Here is a 21758-nt window from a genome sequence, read left to right as displayed (position 1 = left end):
AAAATGAACTGTGCATCACTTTATAAACCTATTTTGACAGTCTTGGATGAAAGTGGCAAGCATGATGTGATTAATCACATCACAAGTGCAGTGGTATTCCAGCCTTTGTGAGCTACAAAGGTGAGTCCTGTTTTCAGGGCACACTATGACAATGGATGAAGTTGCTCACGACAGAGGGCTGTGGGGGAAGGAAGTGCTTCCCTTTGTTGCCTAGGCAACAGGGGTGCCATTTCCCTTTGTTTCCACAACATGGAGTAGATGTTTCGAACCTCAGGCCCAGAGAACTTATATGACCGCTCTTCCTGGCCCTTTGAACACTCCCCAGCCCACTGTCCTTGCTGTTGCCTGGCTTGAATGTATCACTGAACTCATAACTTCTCTTGTTTTCTGGGTGGAGGACGGAGAGAGATGTATGAAAAGCCAGTATAAAGGTAAAACTTGTATTCATTGCTCTACTTAACTTTGCCTCTGGATCCATTCATCACCAGCATGTGGCCCCTGGAAAGTTGCCCAGAAGGGTATGGGCTGGCAAAGGGTTTACCACTCCTGGCATAGAATCAGAAGTTGAATAAGTTACTTAGGCAATTTTGGAACAATGCATTGAAAAAACTGCTTTGGAGGACTAGATCATTCTGGCTGCAAACAGCCACAATAAGGTATACTGGGCTGCTGCATTTCATGATCCACAAACCCCTCATGCCATCCATCACATTAAAATTTGTTGTTGTTGTTGTTGTTGTTGTTGTTGTTGTTTACATACAATATAAATTATGCAGTTCGATAGTTATACTTAATTTAACTTTAAACCGGCTTTAGAAACATATTGAGAGTTAGAAGCCCCCCTCTTTGTTCTGAAATATGTGTGAAACTAATGCAATCAATGAGAAGTGAAAAACTCTTTGCATGCTCAGAGACATGCATCTCCTGAAGTAACTCTGAAAACAGGTTTGGGGTCTCAGCATGTGCTCAAATGATTCTCTGATGTTTACACACTTTAATATATAAATGGTCTTGGAATTTCTTTGTCTAGTATTCCTATACCGTATACTCCATTGTAAATTTGAGATTTGAAAATAAGTGCCATAACAAAGCATGCCCCCAGGGAAAGTTCCCCCTCTATTTTAGGCCCTAGATATTATTTTTGTCATGCAGATTTCACACTCTACACTTTGAACTCACACCATTCCCCCCCCCTTGTTGAACACCAGAGTTGACTCACAGTAACCGCGATTTGTGTCACCACCAGCAGACATATTTAGATGAAAGGAAAGGTGAAGAATTAATTCTTTTCCTTTCCCTCTGACTGCAGTGCTGAAAGCACAAAGGTAAACTGCCAAGACTGCAATCCAGCTCTGTTAAAAGCCATAGGAGCTTTGTCACCAGTATTACTGGGAGGTGAATCACATCAGTAATCTATATCCCATATTTTCATTTTGCCAAGTTTGAGGAAGCACTTGAGAGGTTCTTATTATTAGCAATGTTGACAGTAACAGGTGTGCTCATTTCACTTTGGGACAGGACAAATACTAGAAGGCAAGCAAAGGGCATGTGTGGATCAATCAGGCAGTCAACCAGTACTTAGTGTTCTGTAATCAGGTTTTTCCAGATAAAGCTGTTTTGAAGCCAGTATTTTATGGATAAAGAAAAAATTCGCAGGAAAAACAACAACTGTACAGGTGGACTCTTTCAAAACTGCAGTGATCTTGAGTCTGGTTTTGGAGACCCCTGGAGCAGTTGTCCTGGAGGGCTTCAGTATTCACACCGAGTCTGCCTTTAATGACTGTCTCCATTTGGTACCAGTCCAATTTACAGAGCAAGACACATACTCAATTTAGTCTTTACCTCAGCGTGTGAGATGGATGGTCTGGAGATAAGGGGACATTGACATAACTCCAATGTTAAAGTCAGGCCAGCCTCTGGAGAGACAGTGAAGAGAACAATAATGGATGATGCATTCCATTAGAAAGTAGAAAGTGGATTGTGGCGGAAATCCTAATCCCACTTAGCTGGGGGTAAGTCTCCTTGAATTCAGTCTGATTTACTTCTGGGTAGACATGGTCAGAATTGCAGTCTCAGTGCATATGTTGCCTTTGCCAACAAGCAACATTGCAAAAACAAGAAAAGCAAAGAGGCACCTGCATACATCCATAAATATGCAAAGAAATTTACATATTTATTTATCTATTTATGTATAATATGTGCTTGTATAATATGTGCATGTTAAAAATAATTAATTGTGGAGAAGTAAGGTAAATAGCTTTCAAAGCAAGAGCTTGATAGACCATTTTCAACAGATTCCTCCTCTCACGTCCCTACCAGAGAGGGTTTATTTCTGCTTTATATGCCACAGAGGAAGAAGGAGAGGATGATGTAGGACAGAAGATGTGGTAGGTTGACACCTGTGTGAATGATTCGGAGCATAGCTAAAGGTTTGCGGAAAGAAGTGGAATGCAGAGGTTCTCCTCTATGCTACCCTGTGATGACCTGGACTCAGACACTACCTGTGTTGGCTTCTGGGAGCCTACTGTCAAAACTCTTCTCTGGAGGGTTAGTATACCTGTTATGGTGTTGAGAGACGGGAAGCTCTGGTTAGAATGGGAAGCTCTGGTAGGAACCATTGTTTGATTTAAGTCCCTTTTGTACATTCTGGATCCAACCCTATGCACAACGACTGGTCCTGGCCCTCAGTTCTTATGAATCAGAGCTGAGAACACAGTGAGTCTTGTGTTTATTAGTGATTTGATAAACAGTGCACTGATCCTGGGAAACTCTAATTTAAAAAAAACAAACACATCCTGGCTGGAAGGTTTATGAGTCTTGGGGGCTACCCCATTTAACAATAGTCTCATTCAAAATGATCTTGGTAAGGTGCCATATTACTTCCTATCTGAACATTTATTGCATCAGGAGGAAATCGAAGAAGTTATAATCATTCATCTCTTTGTAAACATAATATATATTATCTGTAACTTGTGATAAAGGCAGAAATGGCCTTCAGGCACCACATATCCTTCTGTGCTCCTTTCAACTTGTAGCAAACAACCCATAAAGCTTTCATTGCTGTAATCTTGCGAGCACGAGGCCATCTGCCGTTCTATTCCCAGAACATGTGATGTGATATAGTAATCTTAAATATTAACAATCAAGAGTGTTGCTGTTTTCCAGTGAGTCCACAATGCAATATCCTGTTATATACAGGTCTTCAAGACAGAATGGGACTTTCTCTGACCAATTATATCTCTAATAATCAAAAAGAAGTGGGTGTAATCGTGATTACTGGATTGGCGTCACATTTTAAATGCAGTGTAATGTTTGCATCTATGTTATTTCCTGTCTTACGTGTGATTTTAAATTACATTGTGCATTAATGTATGTGGAATTGTTTTTTTGGGGGGGGGAAGAGTAATTATGTTAATGGTATTTTTCTAAAATAAAATAAAAAAATATGTTGTAAATAGTTGGCGTAATAGCCAACATTAGTTATACCCGTAGCAGAAACACTCAAATCAATGGACTAGACAGTATTCAGTGCCCTCATTTTGTTAGCACAAGCATAAATCTTTGTGCTAATTAAACAAGAGCCTTAGTGCTTCTTTGTGTACACACCATTATTATTATTAATAATATGGCTTTGTTAATAATGGATATGAATAATATGTGCTTCTTAAACATTGGGCTGTTCAAAAATATAGCAACCTATGCATCATACATATTCTACTGCATATGCCAGTAGTTTTTACAGTAGTTTCTATAAAATTATATAAAATAAGCCCTCCTCCCTACATTGAAGCCATAGCCAAAAAACCTGGCCCTTAGGTAACATAAAATGCTCAGTATCCTTTGTACTTTCCAATTCATGGATTAACATGCCTTATTGTTGATTACATGTTGCTGTTGCCATTGTTGTCCAGTCTTAACTTGCCGTTTTAGAGAACTAGTGGATCAGTGCTAACTTTGCCTGGAGATTATTGAAGTGACGACATCACTCCAGTCATGACAGAATGTAGGTTGGCTTTTGTGGGGGCTGCTGTACTAGCTCCAGGCAGGTGGGGATGGAGACACTTTCCAACAAGTAGTCTGGTGTAAGCTATGATGGATCCATAGACAGTCAAGGTCCAGCTCCTGCATCCCAAGAGCATCCTATTTTGGGGGTCCTGAGCCAGGCAGCTGCCATCAATGGGAGGAACACCAGACCAGCTGGTTTGGGTGGAGGTCAGGCCTTTGCTGCAGTGGAGCCCTCCTTTCAGTGGCACTCCTCTCTGCCAGCACGGATGGCCTACACTTCATCCTAACTCCTAACCCCAGGTATCAACATTGGTGGGCTGAAAGTGTAGCCCAGGGCTGTGTATTCACATGTAGTCTGAAGGAGCATCTCCACCCCCATCGTTCTTCCTGGACACTGAGATCCAGCGCCGAGGGCATTCTGGTGGTTCCCTCAGTGTGAGAAGCCAAGTTACAGGGAACCAGGCAGAAGGCCTTCTCAGTAGTGGCGCCTGCCCTGTGGAATGCCCTCCCATCAGATGTCAAAGACATAAACAACTATCTGATATTTAGAAGACATCTGAAGGCAGCCCTCTTTAGGGAAGTTTTTAATGACTGATGTTTTAATGTATTTTTAATCTTTGTTGAAAGCTGCCCAGAGTAGCTGGAGAAACCCAGCGAGATGGGTGGAGTATGTATGTATGTATGTATTAATTATTATTATTATTATTATTATTATTATCATCATCATCATTGCTTGATTATCCCAAAACAGGCCAAGCTTTACACTGGGTAAAATGAAAATATCAGGCACAACACTACAGAGATGTTAGGATAACTTGCAACCTCACTGGTATTCTGAAGATCTTGAATAAGAGACAGACTGTTTCTTCAGCTTTTTTGATAAATTGCAGCATCATGGAACTGTGCCTTTGTAAAAGAAATGGATTTCCTAGCCATTTCAACACTGGAGAATAAAAATGGGTGTCAAGGAATTGAACCCTAGTAAGTTTTCCTCAAAATAGATCCATTGAAATTAATGGGCCTAAGTTAGTTGTGACCATTAATTTTAATGGGTCTAACCTGAGTATGACCAATACTGGATATAATCCAGAGACATGCAAGCTTAATTTATAAAAATGTGACACTGTCTAATGGACTTTAGCTGGGTCATGTTATGTATAGAGGTGATCAAACTGAAATCCAATAGACAGTGCCACATTTTTACAACAATAATATTTGATTAAGTCATTATTCTTGTAATGTAGCCATAATATAGAAGAAGGTTTGTTAAGTGTAACTTTGCAGATACTCCTCTAGTATATAATGCAACAATGACATCCCTGTGTTACCATTTCCATCTTTTAGACCAACTCTGGTTTATTTTATTTTTTAACAAAACTTATAGACTACTTGATTGTGATAAAACCTTAAAGCACCAAGACACACAACCCCCCAAGAAGATAGCTTCTTGCCTGGTTCACAAGGAGAAGCTGTTTTTAAATGTCACCATAAATGGAAATGAAATCTGTCTTGTAAAACAATGGAAAAACCCAATATTTTAATGTAGCTTGGACTGAGTACCAGTATGTCTGTCTCAACCCACAAAGAACAAAAATGGAGGGGTAAACCCTTGAACAGTCCAAGGAGAAATGAGCATACTCAGTGAGCCTAGAATAACTAGCCATAAAGTCAACTCTTAGGGACCAAGATCCCTCTGCCCCCCATGAAATATTTGAGGAGGTCAGGCCCCCTTAAGTTGATGGACATTGCCATTCAAATGGTATATGCATGCTGTGTCTTGTGGTTGATTATGTGGGGCAGGTCTTACCTAACACCCCCCCCCCAATTTTTTGTTGAAGCTGGCACCCTGTGACTGATCATTAGAGTAGTGGAGCGGGGGAAGAAAAGAGGGAAAATAGAATGGAGTGAATGGGGACATTGCACAGAAGCACTCCGCCACAACATTTTATTGCAGTGCACCAATTGTATATTTCTATTTTATGCTTAGAAATCAAAACAGGGGAAAAGGAAAGTTCCATCAATTTGTCATGTCTTTACAAACTGCATGTTTTGCATATCTTTATCTCCTCTTCTGTCCTTGTCCTTATTTCCTGTCAATATTTAAATTGTAAGCTTTAGGAGAGTTATATTTCTTCTCTGGAAAGCTCTTAGTTTATTTCAAGTAGGGCTGTGCCCAAAGCAATTTTTGTGACTATTTTCATTTAAGGAATTTTTCAGGGATGGGTACAAAACAGGAATGAAAGTGTTCGCCTCAATCAGAAAGCATTGCCCTGAATAGGCATCATTTGAGGTTCTGTGATTGTCTAGGATCATCCATGCGACTAGTACAGGAAACATTGCCCTGTACCTCAGTCAGGTTTTTCACCCTCAGTGATGTCAGCTTGAAGCCAAACCTGACTGGCCACAAAGCTTTCTCCCACCAGAACATCTGCGATTGTCAGGGTCACCATAATGGCTGCTATGTGATCCTGATTGATTGGGTCACTAAGACGGAACTAGTTGCTATAAAAACATAGAAGTAGATGGGGAAATAAGTGGTGGTAAGTAGAATTGAAAATGGTGAATAGTCTCACTAATTAAGGGGGACATTGGAAGGAGACATTTGGAGAAATGTTTATTCAGACCTCCCCCCCAAAAAAGCACTAGTTTCATCATGGAAATGGGTGAACATTTGGCACAACCCACATTTTAAGTGTGATACAAATAAATAAATAATCATCTACATGTTTAAAATCTCTCACTCACAACCCCTTGCCAATTCAATACACAGAAAATATAATGCATGCAATAATCAGGCCCTTAGCAGTTTTATATATGAAAGTTGGAAGATATAGGAAGAAGACACCAAGTATTCTATTAGAGTAGGCTGCAAAAGATGATAGGGCTTCTGTACCTTTAATAATTGTGCAGAACAGGTAATTTCATCACTTCTAGCCTCCACAACACCTTCTGAAATTTCATCTTCTACTCCACCATTAAAGAGGCAGGAACCCTGTCTTCTACATCTATTCAAGATTAAGGAGAATGCATGCAGCATAGCATTTGTGGAGCAATGAAGCTCTGGAACTGTCCCCATCATATTCAATTCCTCTCCAAGATCAAGCTCTGGGTTTGGGAGGGGAATGATTTTAAAAGCTGAAGCAAACGCTGGCAATTATAGAGCACAACTTGGTCGTCACTGCCTGTGATATCACCAAGACACTTGCTTATACAAAAGCTAGAACAGGTTTACTATTTTTACTTGAAAAATAAAATAAAATGAAGGATGAATATGGTGCTTTGAAGGGATCTCAGAAGTCAGGAAACATTGGCAAAACTGATGGCTGACCCAGGATTAGCCTAGATAGAAGATACACCTGTTTTGTAGATGATAATCCTGGAAGAAAGTCATGCTCATCCCAAACTACTTCTATTCAAATATTACATCAGTTTCTTAAGGTTAGGGGGAGAAGCTTGCTTAAATAGATCGAGGGAGGAAATGAGGGTTTTTGCCATGGTTCTATGGGTTGGCAGACTGATTGTAAGCATTAACCTTGGCTTGAAACTATCAGCTTTCAGCTGTTGTATACCAACACCACTTTAGGCCTGGGTGCAACTGGTGGTTGTAGCAAAGATGGCGATCACTACCAATGTGCTTCAAGCTATGATTTAATTTATATAGAGGATGCAAGATCTGAAACCAGAAAGGGAAAAATAAAGCAAATGAATGAGAAAAATAAGCAGAATTGGGTGTCCTAATCGGCAGCGAAAGAGAGTGCACTTCAAAGGCTATGCAAATGTTACACTAAGAGCTTGACTGAAGTGCATTTGGAATGGTGAGTACTTTTTGCATATTTTTTATTATTAGTGTAAATATTGGCGCTACAACCTCTGGCGTATTCCTCTGCTTCAAAATTAACTCTGATGTGTAGACTGAGGTAAATCTGAAAGTGTTTCTATCTCAAAGTCTCTCTAGCTATTGAGAGTTTTGTGAAACGATAACATGGGCATCCTGTAGTGATGGCACATAATTTCAACGTTGCTTGTATCTTAATGAGAAATGACTTAGTCACAGGCATATACAGGACATTAATCAATAATAATAATAATAATAATAATAATAATAATAATAATAATAATAAATTAATTATATCCTGCCCTCCCCAGCCGAAACTGGGCTCAGAGTGGCTCACAACTGTGACGTAATACAGCATTCTAAAATCAATTCATTATAAAATCAGTTCAAATGAAATTAATGACAACCATTGGGCTAGAGTTCTGTGAGGATTACCAAAGGAGGGGGTCAGGCTATGCCTTGGCCAAAGGCCTGGTGGAACAGCTCTGTCTTGCAGGCCCTGCAGAAAGATGTCAAATCCTGCAGGGCCCTAGTCTCTTGTGACACTAGGTTTCCAGAGGTTTCATTTATTTCAATGAAGAAAGAAGTGGCAGGGTGGCAAAAAGCTCATGAAACAACCACAAGAGTGGTCAAGAAACCCAAACAGGATTTTTTATTTTTATTTTGGCAGAGAAAAAGGCCTGTGCTAAGCTGACCAGAGGCAGGGCAGATCTGGAAAGCTGAAGGTGTTTAGACCATGTGACTTTAGCAAGCCATCTTTGTTTTTCTATACAAATAATTTAGAAACATTTTTCAAACTGAAGTTGAACTCTCTGTCTTTTCTTGCTGCTGTATGAGAAAGCACATGAATCTGACCTTTGAAGCGTTTGCATATTTCCATGCTTTACTTTACTGCATGTTTTGTGATCTTAAATCTCTGCTGGGGCTATCTTGCCAAAGAGTTCTTGCCCCAAACCTGGATCTCGGCATCCAATAAATTCTCATTTTATCACACCATATCTTTATTCTTTTAACTAAAATACAAAAACCAACACCTGATTCAAATTTATTCCTGGGCATTCTTGAAAACACTTTCTCTAGTTTTACTCAAGCGCATTCAGATTTGAGTTTTCCTATTGCTAGCGGCAGCTGATGCAGAGCTGATGAAACTGAAGGAAGACGAAGGACAATGCGATGTGCAAATTGCTGAGGATGCTGGCAGGCACGCAAGGATTTACGATACTCAGAAAGCAGAAGACAATGTAGGAATCGTTTCAGTTCTGGAGAATGGTCTCGCTAGGGAAGCCACCAGGCACTTTTGTGGATGCCATTTTGGTGAAGAACTTTTTTTTATTCTCCCAGACTTTTATAACATTTTAGGCCACTGTAAAAAATTTTATCTGCTGTGTTTTATTATGTTTGCCTTGCTGTTCTGTTGTTCTGCTATTTATTGATTATATGAGGTTCATGGTATTGCATCTTTTATTATGACTCATCCTAGGATCCAAGGAGCTCTTGTTGGGGGAGGGAAGGAAGGAAGGAAGGAAGGAAGGAAGGAAGGAAGGAAGGTGTAAAATGGCAATATAGTGTTAAGTATACAATGTTGCTCCCGTTGCTTGGTGTCTGCTCCTGCCAACCTAGCAGTTCAAAAGCACGTCAAAGTGCAAGTAGATAAATAGGTCGGTACCTATTTATCCCGCTCTGGCGGGAAGGTAAACCGCGTTTCCGTGCGCTGTTCTGGTTCGCCAGATGCGGCTTAATCATGCTGGCTACATGACCCGGAAGCTGTACTCCGGCTCCCTCGGCCAATAAAGCGAGATGAGCACCGCAACCCCAGAGTCGGCCACGAATGGACCTAATGGCCAGGGGTCCCTTTACCTTTACACAATGTTAGTACAGTGTGTAGTTGAGGATATTGAGAAGACACATGCTGTGTGTATACAGAACAGCCCAGGTTTAACCCCTGAGAACTTCAGCCAAAGGGTCTCAGGTAATAGTACAAAGATGCCAGGGATTAATGCCAATTAGGAAAAAAACAACCATATGGCATGGATAGACTAATGGTCTGTATCAGTATATGGTGGCTTTATTGATTCAAATGTAAGCAGTGGATTTTATACAATGGGGCAGGTTTGAGTTTGTGACTGGTGGTCATCAATAGCACATAAAGTGGAAATAGACGTGCTGGCGTGTAAAATTCTACTGTCTGTTGCTGGATAGAATAGCATTGTGCTCTCAATATTTCCGGGAATTATCTAGACTTTAAACTCTGCTGTCAGTCAATCTCTTACAGAGGCCTTAAGGGTCATTATATTGACAGAAAAGGCATCTTTGCAGTCCCCCCTGACCTTGCTCATTGCAAAAGTCCTATGGTGTCAGTGCAGAACAACTGTAGTTGACTTAATGAGAGTGCATGTTATAAAGTACAACCACTAAGCTTGTTTTTCTATTTCACTTCTGGAGCATCTTAAGTAGATGTGTGCATTTGATTTTATCCTTACAGGGTTATTAATTACACAAAGGAAGTTCACCTTTAGTGCCAGCTTGCTTTAACAGATAACACTGACATCACCTCGGGAATGCATACATGAATCCACTTTGAATAAATTGAATCTTGCTGGTCTGGAACTTTTTACAGTAAATTGCAGGAGGAGGGAAGAAACCTATGGAGACAAAACTTCCTGGGATAAATAAATAAATTCTCACCAACGTAATTGTGCAACCTTTTTCATAGCTTTCACAAACAGTGAATTTCAAACACATTTATAATCTTTGAGAATTCTTGGCGAACTGGTAAGGTCCTTGCAAACTGGAAGTGGACTAATGTTCTCCCCACCTTCAGAAAGTAGAAAAAAGAAGACCTAGGTAACTACCAACCAGTCAGCTTGATGTAGTCATGGTTAGGACTCAATCCATACAAATAGTATTTAGGATCTAAAATAATGAGCTATGCCTATAATGGTGCGGACTGTAATTAGACTGTATCTGTTCTCCCCTGCACTCCCCTTCCTTGTCCCATGTCCTCTTCACTCTTGCAATCTCTTCCTGACTTCCAGCCTTTGTCTGCCCCACCTCTCTTCTGCTGTTCTGCTTTGATTCTGCAAAAAGTTGGTTTGTCATCTCACCTGCTTATGTTTGACATCAAGCTGTTGTTGAAAGCTAATTGTCTGTGCCCTTGTCTAGCAACTTGTAATGTGCTAACTCAGTTACCCATGTTTGTGCAAGCTCTCCCTCCCTCTTCCTCATACAACAATGTACCTAACTCTCATACCCAGCAGTAGCATGTGACTGAGCTAGGACAGCTGGTGGAACTAGGCAGGGTTAGCACAGGAAAGAAAACGAAGACCAAGGAAAAAGAGTGGAGAAGGGAAAGTGCTAAGGACAAGCTTCATCCAGGACTGTCACTAGACATTTTGCTGTCTCAATGGAGCAGCAAATGGTGCCCCCATCTCAAGCTGCCTAGTACCAGCTGTGAAGTGAAGGGGTGGAACAGCAGCAATGTTGTTCTAATGATGGCAATGTGCTTACTGGGGTGGGTCAAGACATGGTGATGGCAAGACTGCAGGAGCTCTGGTCTGGTGGCAGCGGGATGAGAACAATGCTGCAAGACCACCACCACTGTCAGTCCAGATTTCAGTCACCCTCTCTGGCAAGTGCAAACAAGAATGGCCCTGTGTCCTGCCAATTGGTCTTCCTCTCTGAGGCATGGTAGGCAGCTGCCCAAAGCTTGGCTCTGTTGGCGTACTTTCACCTGTGGTGGCAGTTCTGCTCTCTGAGAAGAGCAAGTGTCCTTGCTGTTGAAGGTGACTTGCAAGCTTGGTTGAATCCACAGCTCAGGCAAATCTATCCTAGGCCTTGTGTTGCCTTCCTTTCTAGACTACATCAGTAGGTTGACAATGATGCCCTGAGGCTGCTAGTAGATATGGGCTAGATAGCAGCAGATACACCACAAGCACAACATACTTAGTATTTCATAATTATTATTCCGTGTCAATATTCTGACAGATGCTGTGCATCCTGGGAAGTCACACTGAAGCCTTGTTGATATATTTTTGGAAAAGAATTAGTGCCCACATGACTGCACTCGAATGACAGTCCCATTAGGCTGAGTTGAAGGGAAGCTGTTCCAGGAGTGGGACTTTTACCAATACTGTTAAGTAGATATTCATGATAGGAAAAATAATAGAAATGGAAACTAATGTGCCAAATTAAATCTGAGAGGCAGACATGCTGAGGAGCAAAAAAGAGAGGGCATTCAACGATATTTATTTTTCTACCCATTCTTTACATTTATGTAGATGCATTTCTTTAATTGAAACAACAATGTTTACTCTGAGAAGAAGTAACTCTTGACCCACTTTTTATATTCCAAGTAGGAGCAATTTGCAAATGGTAAATCTTCCAGCATCAGCATGGGGTTGCATGGAATGAGTGTTTTATTTCTCTAGCACTTTGTATGATTAGGAGCAGGGAGAGCGGTTGTCTCTCCCCCCCCCCCATTAACGGCTGAGATCACTGCAGCCACGGCTTGCAAAAGGACTGTGCCACCAATTTTTATTAATATTATAAAACAAATCCTTGAAACCACTAAAACAACAGAGTCCCCAAACCCAAGAGAACAACAGCAACAGCAAGCATTACTTAAGCTACCAGATCATATTTATCCCCTCAACAGCCAAGACCCTTCCTTCAAATAAATATTTTTACGCATGTAAACCATAAGAGAGTTAGTCAAATGACTCAACTTCCTTTGATAAAGGGTGCCATGGCATGGACAGGAAGTATCACCACTGAGGAAGCTTTGGAGTCCACATAGACCAGCTTTTACTTTACATTCTAACTCCTTCTTACTCAATTTCATATCCTGCTGAGCAGAACTAAGTGTCTCAATCTAGTATGGGGGATTTGTGAGTGGAAACAGTTTTCTAAGGGTGAACATATGAGCATTGAAAGAGGGGAAAGGTAGTGATGACACAGTGCATAGAGAGGGGCATCGTTTAAGCAGGACTCTCCAGGACATCTTTTAAATCCTAGGAACATACAAACATAGTTCTAAGAACATAAGTGCAGTGTGTGTGTGTGTGTGTGTGTGTGTGTGTGTGTTATAAATAGTCATAGTCACAGATGTGTAGGATTAGGGGCAGCAGGTCTATATCACTTACCTGTCACTTAACTGTCAACACTTATCTGTCAACAAACTGCAATGAATTCAGTGTTGGGCTAGCCATGGTTAGGATTGCACTGTTATAAGAATATCAACATTTACAGTGGTATGACTATTTCCCAACCAAAAATATCCTAAAACTTAAAACTAACACACACACACACAGAGAGAGAGAGAGAGAGGGAGGGGGAGAGAGAGAGAGAGAGAGAGAGAGAGAGAGAGAGAGAGAGAGAGAGAGAGAGAGAACACTCATTTTGATAGAGAGGAGTAACAAAAACACATCCCATCAGGAATTGATAAACTGTTATTGGGGTATTACTATGAAGAGCAACAGGCAAAAGACACAACAAAATGGATTCACAATCTCTGGATGCCTATAACGTTTGATATATGAGAATTTAACTGGATGTCTGGCGTGTGTTTTTCTCTTTGTCTTGAAAGACAACTGTGCAGATGGTACATTACTCAAGGTACTCTTTGAAAAGTAATAATCTCTTAGAGTATCGTACGTTCCAAGTGCAATAGAGAAACAGGTGCCTACTTTCATACGTGAGGCACTTGCAAATTTGCACCATTGAGAATTAGTAAGCAATCCTTGAAGCTAAATTACTGAATACATATATTTTGAAGTGTAAAACTTTGTTTTAGTATAAACTGTGTTCAGGCATTTGCCGAGGATGCAGGCAGGGAAGGGCAGAAAAAACCCACCCCTAAGGTTCCTGGGCTAAAAGGCTTTGTGTCAGAGAGTTTTAAGCATCCACAAGGGGGACCTTGTCTTATTGGGGTTTCTGAACAATCAAACATGCTTGAACTCCTCTTTGTGCTAATTGCACAAAGGTCTGAGGAGCAATCTGTGTATCAGAGGGGACCAGCCTATTAGAGCTAATGGGGCACTGCCCCCCCCCAATCCCAGTCTGCTTTCAGGCAGCTCCTATCTGCCTGCCACCTTGGTTCTCACTTACAACAAGCCAAGGAGGTAGAACTACCTACCAGCTTCCTCCTCCTAAGTCTTAGTGTTCCCCCTTGTAGAACTCAGCCGGAGGACGATGAGGAGCAATAGAATTTGTTGGCTTTGTTTGTCATTTACAGTTGGTCTCCTCGCCTTCCATCCTACCAGTTCCTATAGGAACCAGCCCCCACTGCTATGAACTAAGGAATGTTGGGGGCGGAGTTTGCATCCCTGTCCTGTTTTAGGTTTTACAGCTCACATGTTCAGGCAAATAGTCATTGCTCAGTGACAAAGCTTCGCAACTCTAGGTAAGCAGGGAATAATCTGTATGGACTCTGGAAAGCTGCTGTCAATGAGTGTCAGCAATAATGAGATAGATAGATCAATGATCTGGCTCATTATAAAGCAGCTTCCTATATCTGTACCTAATGAAAACAAACAAAACACTGTACTAATGCAATATTGTGAGCTATAATCTTACATGAACATTGCCTGGGGGTGGGGTTTCAGGCATGGGGAGCCATATCTTTATCTCCCCTTACCCCCATGGGCCACCTTTGACAAGTGATGTCATAAAGACATCATGTGATTGACAGATGGATTGTACCACCCACCTTGCTGCTGTGCCTGACCCAAGCAGGACTGAACTCCCTGCACATCAATTGATTTGGGAAATCAAGCAAGCAAGTGAAAAGCGTGACAATTAAAAGAGAACCTTATTAAAGCATGAAACTAAAAACCAAGAAATAATGTGTAGCCTCCACGCAAACAAATCAGGATAACCGATAGATAAAGAAAGGACATAGTATAACCTCCAGGCAGGCTTTGTGTAAAATCAGAATAATAGACAGATCATCTGAAGGATTCATGTACCTTTCTGTGTGTTTTGCAGGTTTGAACACTGGTTTCCAGTTTTCCTAGAAATTCATCCACTCCCTACTATTACAGCTCATTGATATCATTTGCCATCAATGGAAAGATATTCAGAAAACCGTTTGCTAAAATGCATACATTTTTGAAAGTGAAAAAAGGAAAGAAAAAATAAAAAATGGCTATGGAATGTCAATCAACTTTATTGTGTGCTCCAGGCTGCTTGAAGCTCATAAAATATATTTTTCTCTGTCTTTTGCTCAGCAGAGCAGGAGCTGGAGTTGTAGTGGGAAGTCTTCAATGAACAGTAAGTAGAAGAAAGTAGTTTCCCCTTAAAATTATAGCAGATGTGCTGTAGGCCACTTGAACAAAGGAAGAAGCCGACTATTAAAAGATAAAACAGATCAGAAAGCTCTGTAAAAGGAATGCATAGCAAAAGAAATGAACTTTTGTAGACTGCCAGTTCAAGAGTTCTATTTATTACTCAGGCTTAGTTGAACAAACACCCGCAGCTCATTATCCAGAGCTCATGTGTACATAGGAGTCCTGCTGTGGGACAAGAAAGAAAATCTGGCAGATTGGGGGTCCTTTTATTTAATTAATGAAATAAGATATAGCAAAATTTTAAAAAGGAAAATACAGTTAATGTCATTTGTACACTTTGAAAAGAATCCACTAATTACGAAACAAATATTCAGTAACAGTCTACCTACCCTGCTAGATTACAAACATCCCATTCAGGAAGAACCCTTATTGAGGAACTAACTCCTAACTTCTGTCTGTTATTTGTTTTAGAAGGGCCCTGTCCTCCAAGTGTTTTGGACCACAGCTCCCATCATGCCTGACCATTGCCTATAAAAGCAGAGGTTGATGGGAGTTGTAGTCCAACATTTCTGGATGCCAACTGGTTGGGGAAGGCTATTCTAGATGTTGAACAGAAACATTTTAACTAGAGTCACAGTTTGGTATTAAGAGAGACAGTGTAGTGTGTAGTGATAAGAGCAGGGGTAGCCTTCTAGAAGTTGTTGGGGTCATCAGCCCTAACAAACATGGTCAGTGTTTAGGGGTGATGAGGGCTGTAGCCCAACAACATCTGGAAAACAGCATTTTGGCTACTCACAGGTTAGAGGGGGGAGGACTTTAGTTCTTGCCCTGCCATGAAGCTCACTACACGACCTTGGGTCAGTCTCTCTCACACACAACCTAACCTCCCTAACAGGACTGTTCTGATTATAAAATGGAGGTGGAAAAGCCTTTTATGTTGCCTTCAGTACTTTGAGAAAATGTGGTGTGTATTCATAAATGCCTGTATGTATAAATAAGGCGGTCAGTATTATCTCTGAATTTAGATGTTTTACACAAGGTTATGGCATGCTAACCCACCCAGGCATGATCTCAACAGCCTAAATGTTAGGAATTCATTATGCCATCACCTCAGCCTTGCAATGAGAAAATACGCTCCAGATATGTAATATACTCTTTAAGTGTATAATCAAAGAGGAACCCAAAAGAGGGAACAAAAAGTCGCCAAGGGACCTAAGTGACTGGAGATTTTAGAAACATATTAAAAGAGATTGTTGGGAACATGGCATAACATCTGATGAGAAAAGGCAATGGAGGGAAAGAACACAGAGGGGAAATGAAGAAGAGTTCGAAGGTAAATTAATAAATGCCCAAGAGAAAGAAAAACCATCTGGCAATCTGTGCATTGCATCTGCTTTTGGGGGGAAGAAAGGGGAAATATTATCCGGGTAAAATGAAAAAAAATGTGATTTTGACTTGTATATGTGGATATCATTATGCAATAGCAGCACATAGTGGAAATGAGCAGTGGTTTTGTTCTTCCAACAGTAGCAACATTAATACTTTTTAAAAATCTTTATAATAATAATAATTTAAGAATTTATTATTTATACCCTGCCCATTGGGCTGGGTTTCCCAGCACATACATCAATTTCAGAAGAGAGACTGGTAATTTATATCCCAACTAACTTTTCTTCTTACTTTGGCGATCACTTGTAGCCAAGTAAGATTGTCTTCCATGAGCACAGTCTTAACAGTGAGTCCATAAGTGTCTGTGGAGGCCAATTCTGAATCCACACCTCCTTCCACAGTGGGGAAAAATAGGTTTCTGGGTGGGAGCTGATCATGGTGAAGGTTTGTCAAATGTGCCTTCCTCTTAGCAGGTTTCTCCCTTTCATCCTGAGTTTGAGCATCTTCAAAGTCCATGACATCTTTGATAAAGGCTGTTCTCCAACTGGAGCGCTTGCAAGCCAGTGTTTCCCAGTTGTCTGTGTTTATACTACTTTTTTCCCATTTGCCTTGAGAGAGTCTTTAAACCTCTTTTGCTGATCACAAGCATTATGCTTACCATTTTTAAAGTTCAGAATAGAGTACCGGTAGTTCCTTTGGAAGACAATAATCAGGCATCCACACAACATGACCAGTCCAACGAAGTTGATGTTGAAAAATCAATGCTTTGACACTGGTGATCTTTGTTTTCCAGTACACTGGCGTTAGTTTGCCTGTCTTCCTAAGTGATATGTAGCATTTTTTGGAGACACTGGTGATGGAATCCTTCAAGGAGTTGGAGACAGCATTTATAAGTGGTCTATGTTTCGCAAGCATACAGTAAGGTTGGTAGTACCATATCTTTGTAAACAAGCATTTTGCTTTCCCTGCAAATGTCCTGGTCCTCAAACACTTTGTGCTTCAATCGGGAGAAAGCTGCACTCGCATTTTTCTTGAATTAGATTTGTGGTCCTGAAGAGGGGTTGCTTTGTGCTTGTTGGTGCAGCGCTTCGGATTTTGAGCAATAGGCCAAGGTTTTTGTAAGCTTCTGCGAAGATATTTAAGATGGTTTCGAGGTCATCCTCTGAGTGTGCACACGCCACATCATCATCAGCATACTGAAGCTCTATGATGGAAGTTATAGTAACCTTACTCTTTGCTTCCAGCCTACTCAAATTAAAGAGCTTTCCATCTGTTCGATATATGATTTCTGCTCTTGTGGGGAGTTTCCCTTCAACAATGTGTAAGATCATGGCAATGAAAATAATAGAGTTGGAGCAATAACACACATGATCCTACTGTGAATAGATCTCTTTGAGAGCCATTGTTATCTGTGATTGTTGCTGTCATATTATCATGGAGGAGCGAAAGGATGTTCACAAATTTATCTGGGCAGCCAATTTTCAGAAGGACAGTCCACAGGGTGTTACAATTTACAGTGTCAAAGACCTTAGTCAGGTCAATAAATGCCATGTACAGGGGTTGGTTTTGTTATCTGCATTTTTCTGTTGAGCAGTGAAAAGCATGTCCACTGTCCCCCTGGAAGGTCAAAAACCATTTTGGGATTCAGGAAGGGTAGCCGCAGATAGTTATGAGACAGTTTGCTAAGATCCTTGCAAGAATTTTGTCGGCTGTAGCTAATAAAGAGCTGTGTCGATCGTTTCCACAATCCACTCAATTGCTTTTTTAGAAAAGGTTGATAATTTTGGCATCCCTAAAGTCTGCTGGGATCTCCTCTCTCCCCCAGGTTTTTCCGATGACCTTGTGAAATTGTTGTGTAAATTCAATTCCACCCACTTTGAAGACTTCAGCAGGTATCCCATCAGGTCCACTGACTTTGTTGTTTTTCATTTGGTTAATAGCTGTACACAACTCTCTCAGATTTGGAGATACTGCAAGCTCATCTCTAGTGTGTTTTTGCGGAGTTTGTGAGAGGACCTCAGAAGCTACGGGGGAGTTGCCATTAAGGAGATGCTGGTAATGTTCTTTCCAGCGCAATGCAATAGCTTCTTTATCTTTTAGAAGTGTGGTGCCGTCTGTTGAGCATAGGGGGGGAATATACCATGATTTATTGGCCCATAGGTGGTCTTTGTGGCTTTAAAGAAACTCTATGCATCATGAGTGTCGGCCAAGTGCTAGATCTCTTGAGCTTTTTCTTATCCCCCAGGTGTTCTGCTCTGAGATTGGGATGACGTGTAATGATATAAATGATGCAAAATATTTCCTACACAAAATTTATCATTCATTTCAGCTCATTGTGACTATAACTGGAATATTATTCCTAAAGGAAATCCCCAAGTGCACTAGTACTTCAGAGCACATACTGATCGAATGCTACATTTTCGTAATATAAAATATGGTTTGAAGAAGATCCTAATATGACAAAAATAAATTCATCTAATTTTTTGAGCATTTTGTGTGCCTAAAAAAATCTATTAGCATATAAATTACTCTCCATCTGATATGTGTTAATAGTCAAAACTGAATTTTCAGGCCTGTGATTCAGACAAGGCAGCCATAACTCATTCTAGAGTTAGTGGGTGATCTTCCCTCACAGACTAAGAGAACACTGGCATCAGGAACACTGAGTGCCTACCTGCCCTGATTAATAATAATAATAAACTTTCTGGGACTCTCCAGCAGTACTAAGGATAAAAGTAATCATTACCAGTAATCATTAGATTATTTATTTACTGGTATATAAAAGTATCTATAGTATCTATAGTATCTATAGGACAGATCATGAAGCTGAGGCTCCAATACTTTGGCCACCTCATGAGAAGAGAAGACTCCCTGGAAAAGACCCTGATGTTGGGAAAGATTGAGGGCACAAGAAGAAGGGGACGACAGAAGACGAGATGTTTGGACAGTGTTCTCGAAGCTGCAAACATGAGTCTGACCAAACTGCAGGAGGCAGTGGAAGACAGGAGTGCCTGGCATGCTCTGGTCCATGGGGTCAAGAAGAGTCGGACATGACTAAATGACTAAACAATAACAAAAAAGTATCTATAGATGATGATGATTATATGGAAGGTTTTTGTTTTTTTATACGATAGAAAGGTAACAGTGTAATCACTGTTTAGGGACCCTGTAGAGCAACTTTTTGGGGATATGCAGGTGGCTGGAGGGGGGGGACCAAAAGCCCTGCGGATTTCTGTCAGATAAGCAGGTGGACATCATTTGATGTTGTTCATATTGTGTTATGTATTTTAACCATTGATTGAATGCATTATGCTGTGCATGGCCCTGACCTCCTTCAGGGGGCATGATGATACATAAATATGATACATAAGCCCCACTGTATGCAAATGTCTGGGCAGACATAGGATCAGACTGCCAAACATGCAATGTTACTGGTTTGTTCAGCACCCTCAGCTTACATGCTTTACAGAAAGCATCATAGCCACAAAACACGCATACAAAGACAAATGACAAGGAGTTATAGTGCATAAGTAGAAAGTTAGTTCAGTTTTTGCTGACAAACTAATAATTAACTAATTATAATAAATGCCTTCTTAGTTGATGATGAGGTTATCAGCAAAAAATATATACACCACTGCCAACTTTGGGCAGTCCTCGGATTGCAGCCTCCATCACTTTCCACACATGGTGGCTTGAAACAAATGTAACTGTTGTTGCATTTAGAATCTAATCATTTGTAATACATATAAATAAAATTTGGTCAACCCATCACATTAGCAAAATAAGACATCATATCTGTTCCGCATCACAGCATTTAAACATGGAGCTACAAACAATATACAAGACTGGATACAGAGGACTCTAGTTATGGGGCACTTCTACTGGAGGAAGGATGGAGGCGATTTAATTTAAACAATTCAACCTACCTCCTGCAATCACTAGTGCCCCCTGAAATGAGCAATCCTGGAAGTGGTGCTGTGGGATGGAGGGCAAGTTGCTGGATTGCATCATGAATGGAAGGAGGAGTTCTGTTCACAGAGGGGTGACTCTGGATCCGACTCAATGAAATTGGCCTTTTCTAGAGTACAGATGGATACAGGTGCAACACACCGTGCACACACCATGTACATATTCTAAAATACAGTGGTACCTCGGGTTACATACGCTTCAGGTTACATACGCTTCAGGTTACAGACTCCGTTAACCCAGAAATAGTGCTTCAGGTTAAGAACTTTGCTTCAGGATGAGAACAGAAATCGTGCTCTGGCAGCACGGCAGCAGCGGAGGGCCCCATTAGCTAAAGTGGTGCTTCAGGTTGAGAACAGTTTCAGGTTAAATACGGACCTCCGGAACAAATTAAGTACTTAACCTGAGGTACCACTGTATTACCATCCACCATAACAACCCCTGGTGAGATGCTGGTGGAATGCTTTCCACTTGGTACACTGCTAGCGATCCTTCTTGGATTTGCTATAGCCTTCACTTTTATATTATAGTACTGGAATGTCTAAGCTGCCCACCAAAACAAAATTCCCATTGTATTGGGGTTGGGGACAGCGGGAGAGAGATTGGAGGAATCCTAACACTTTGTAAAAATGCACTGAGCTTGAAAATGTGCTGTTGGTTCTAGGATGAGTCCCAGAAACTGACAATGAAAACATATTGTTAGTCAATTAAATCATTGAGGGACACACAGAATGTAGAGAAAGAGCCATAATACTGATGACTCTTGAAAAGTTGCCATTTAAGGTCTTGTCATCTTTTTGTGGCTCTGCTTTGCTTGAAAGAGTCCCTGATTCTTTGCCTTCCTCCCCTTCGGTATTACAGCATACTAAGTAGCCACTGTTATGAAGAGGAGATTGTGTTCTGCATATAAACTCATGGAAGCCCTTAAATCCTCAGAGGATTAGATGTGTGAAGGTAAGCATACCTTTAGAAGAATATTGGTTACTCCTTCGCTAAATCAATTTCCCTATAATGAGGAATAGGCTTACAAGGTTATTTAATAGGTTGACAAGACAAAGGAGATTAGGAAACGGGAATATGTGGTCAGGTAGTTTTATTTTGAGAAAGGAGAGGGATGGGAAAGGGAAATTAGACAGGTGCGAATTAGACTTTGTGGAATGTGGTCTCCTAGAAAGACAGATATGGGTGTTTCAACATCAAAGTCTGGAGACAACAATTGGAGCCAGCTCTGAGGTTTGGGGTGGGATTACTGTTAAGATTACTCTCTCTCTCTCTCT

Source organism: Podarcis melisellensis, assembly GCF_964234715.1.
Source record: "Podarcis melisellensis genome assembly, chromosome: 2".
NCBI classification, from domain to species: Eukaryota; Metazoa; Chordata; class Lepidosauria; order Squamata; family Lacertidae; genus Podarcis; species Podarcis melisellensis.
Note: the sequence above shows the minus strand (reverse complement) of the source record.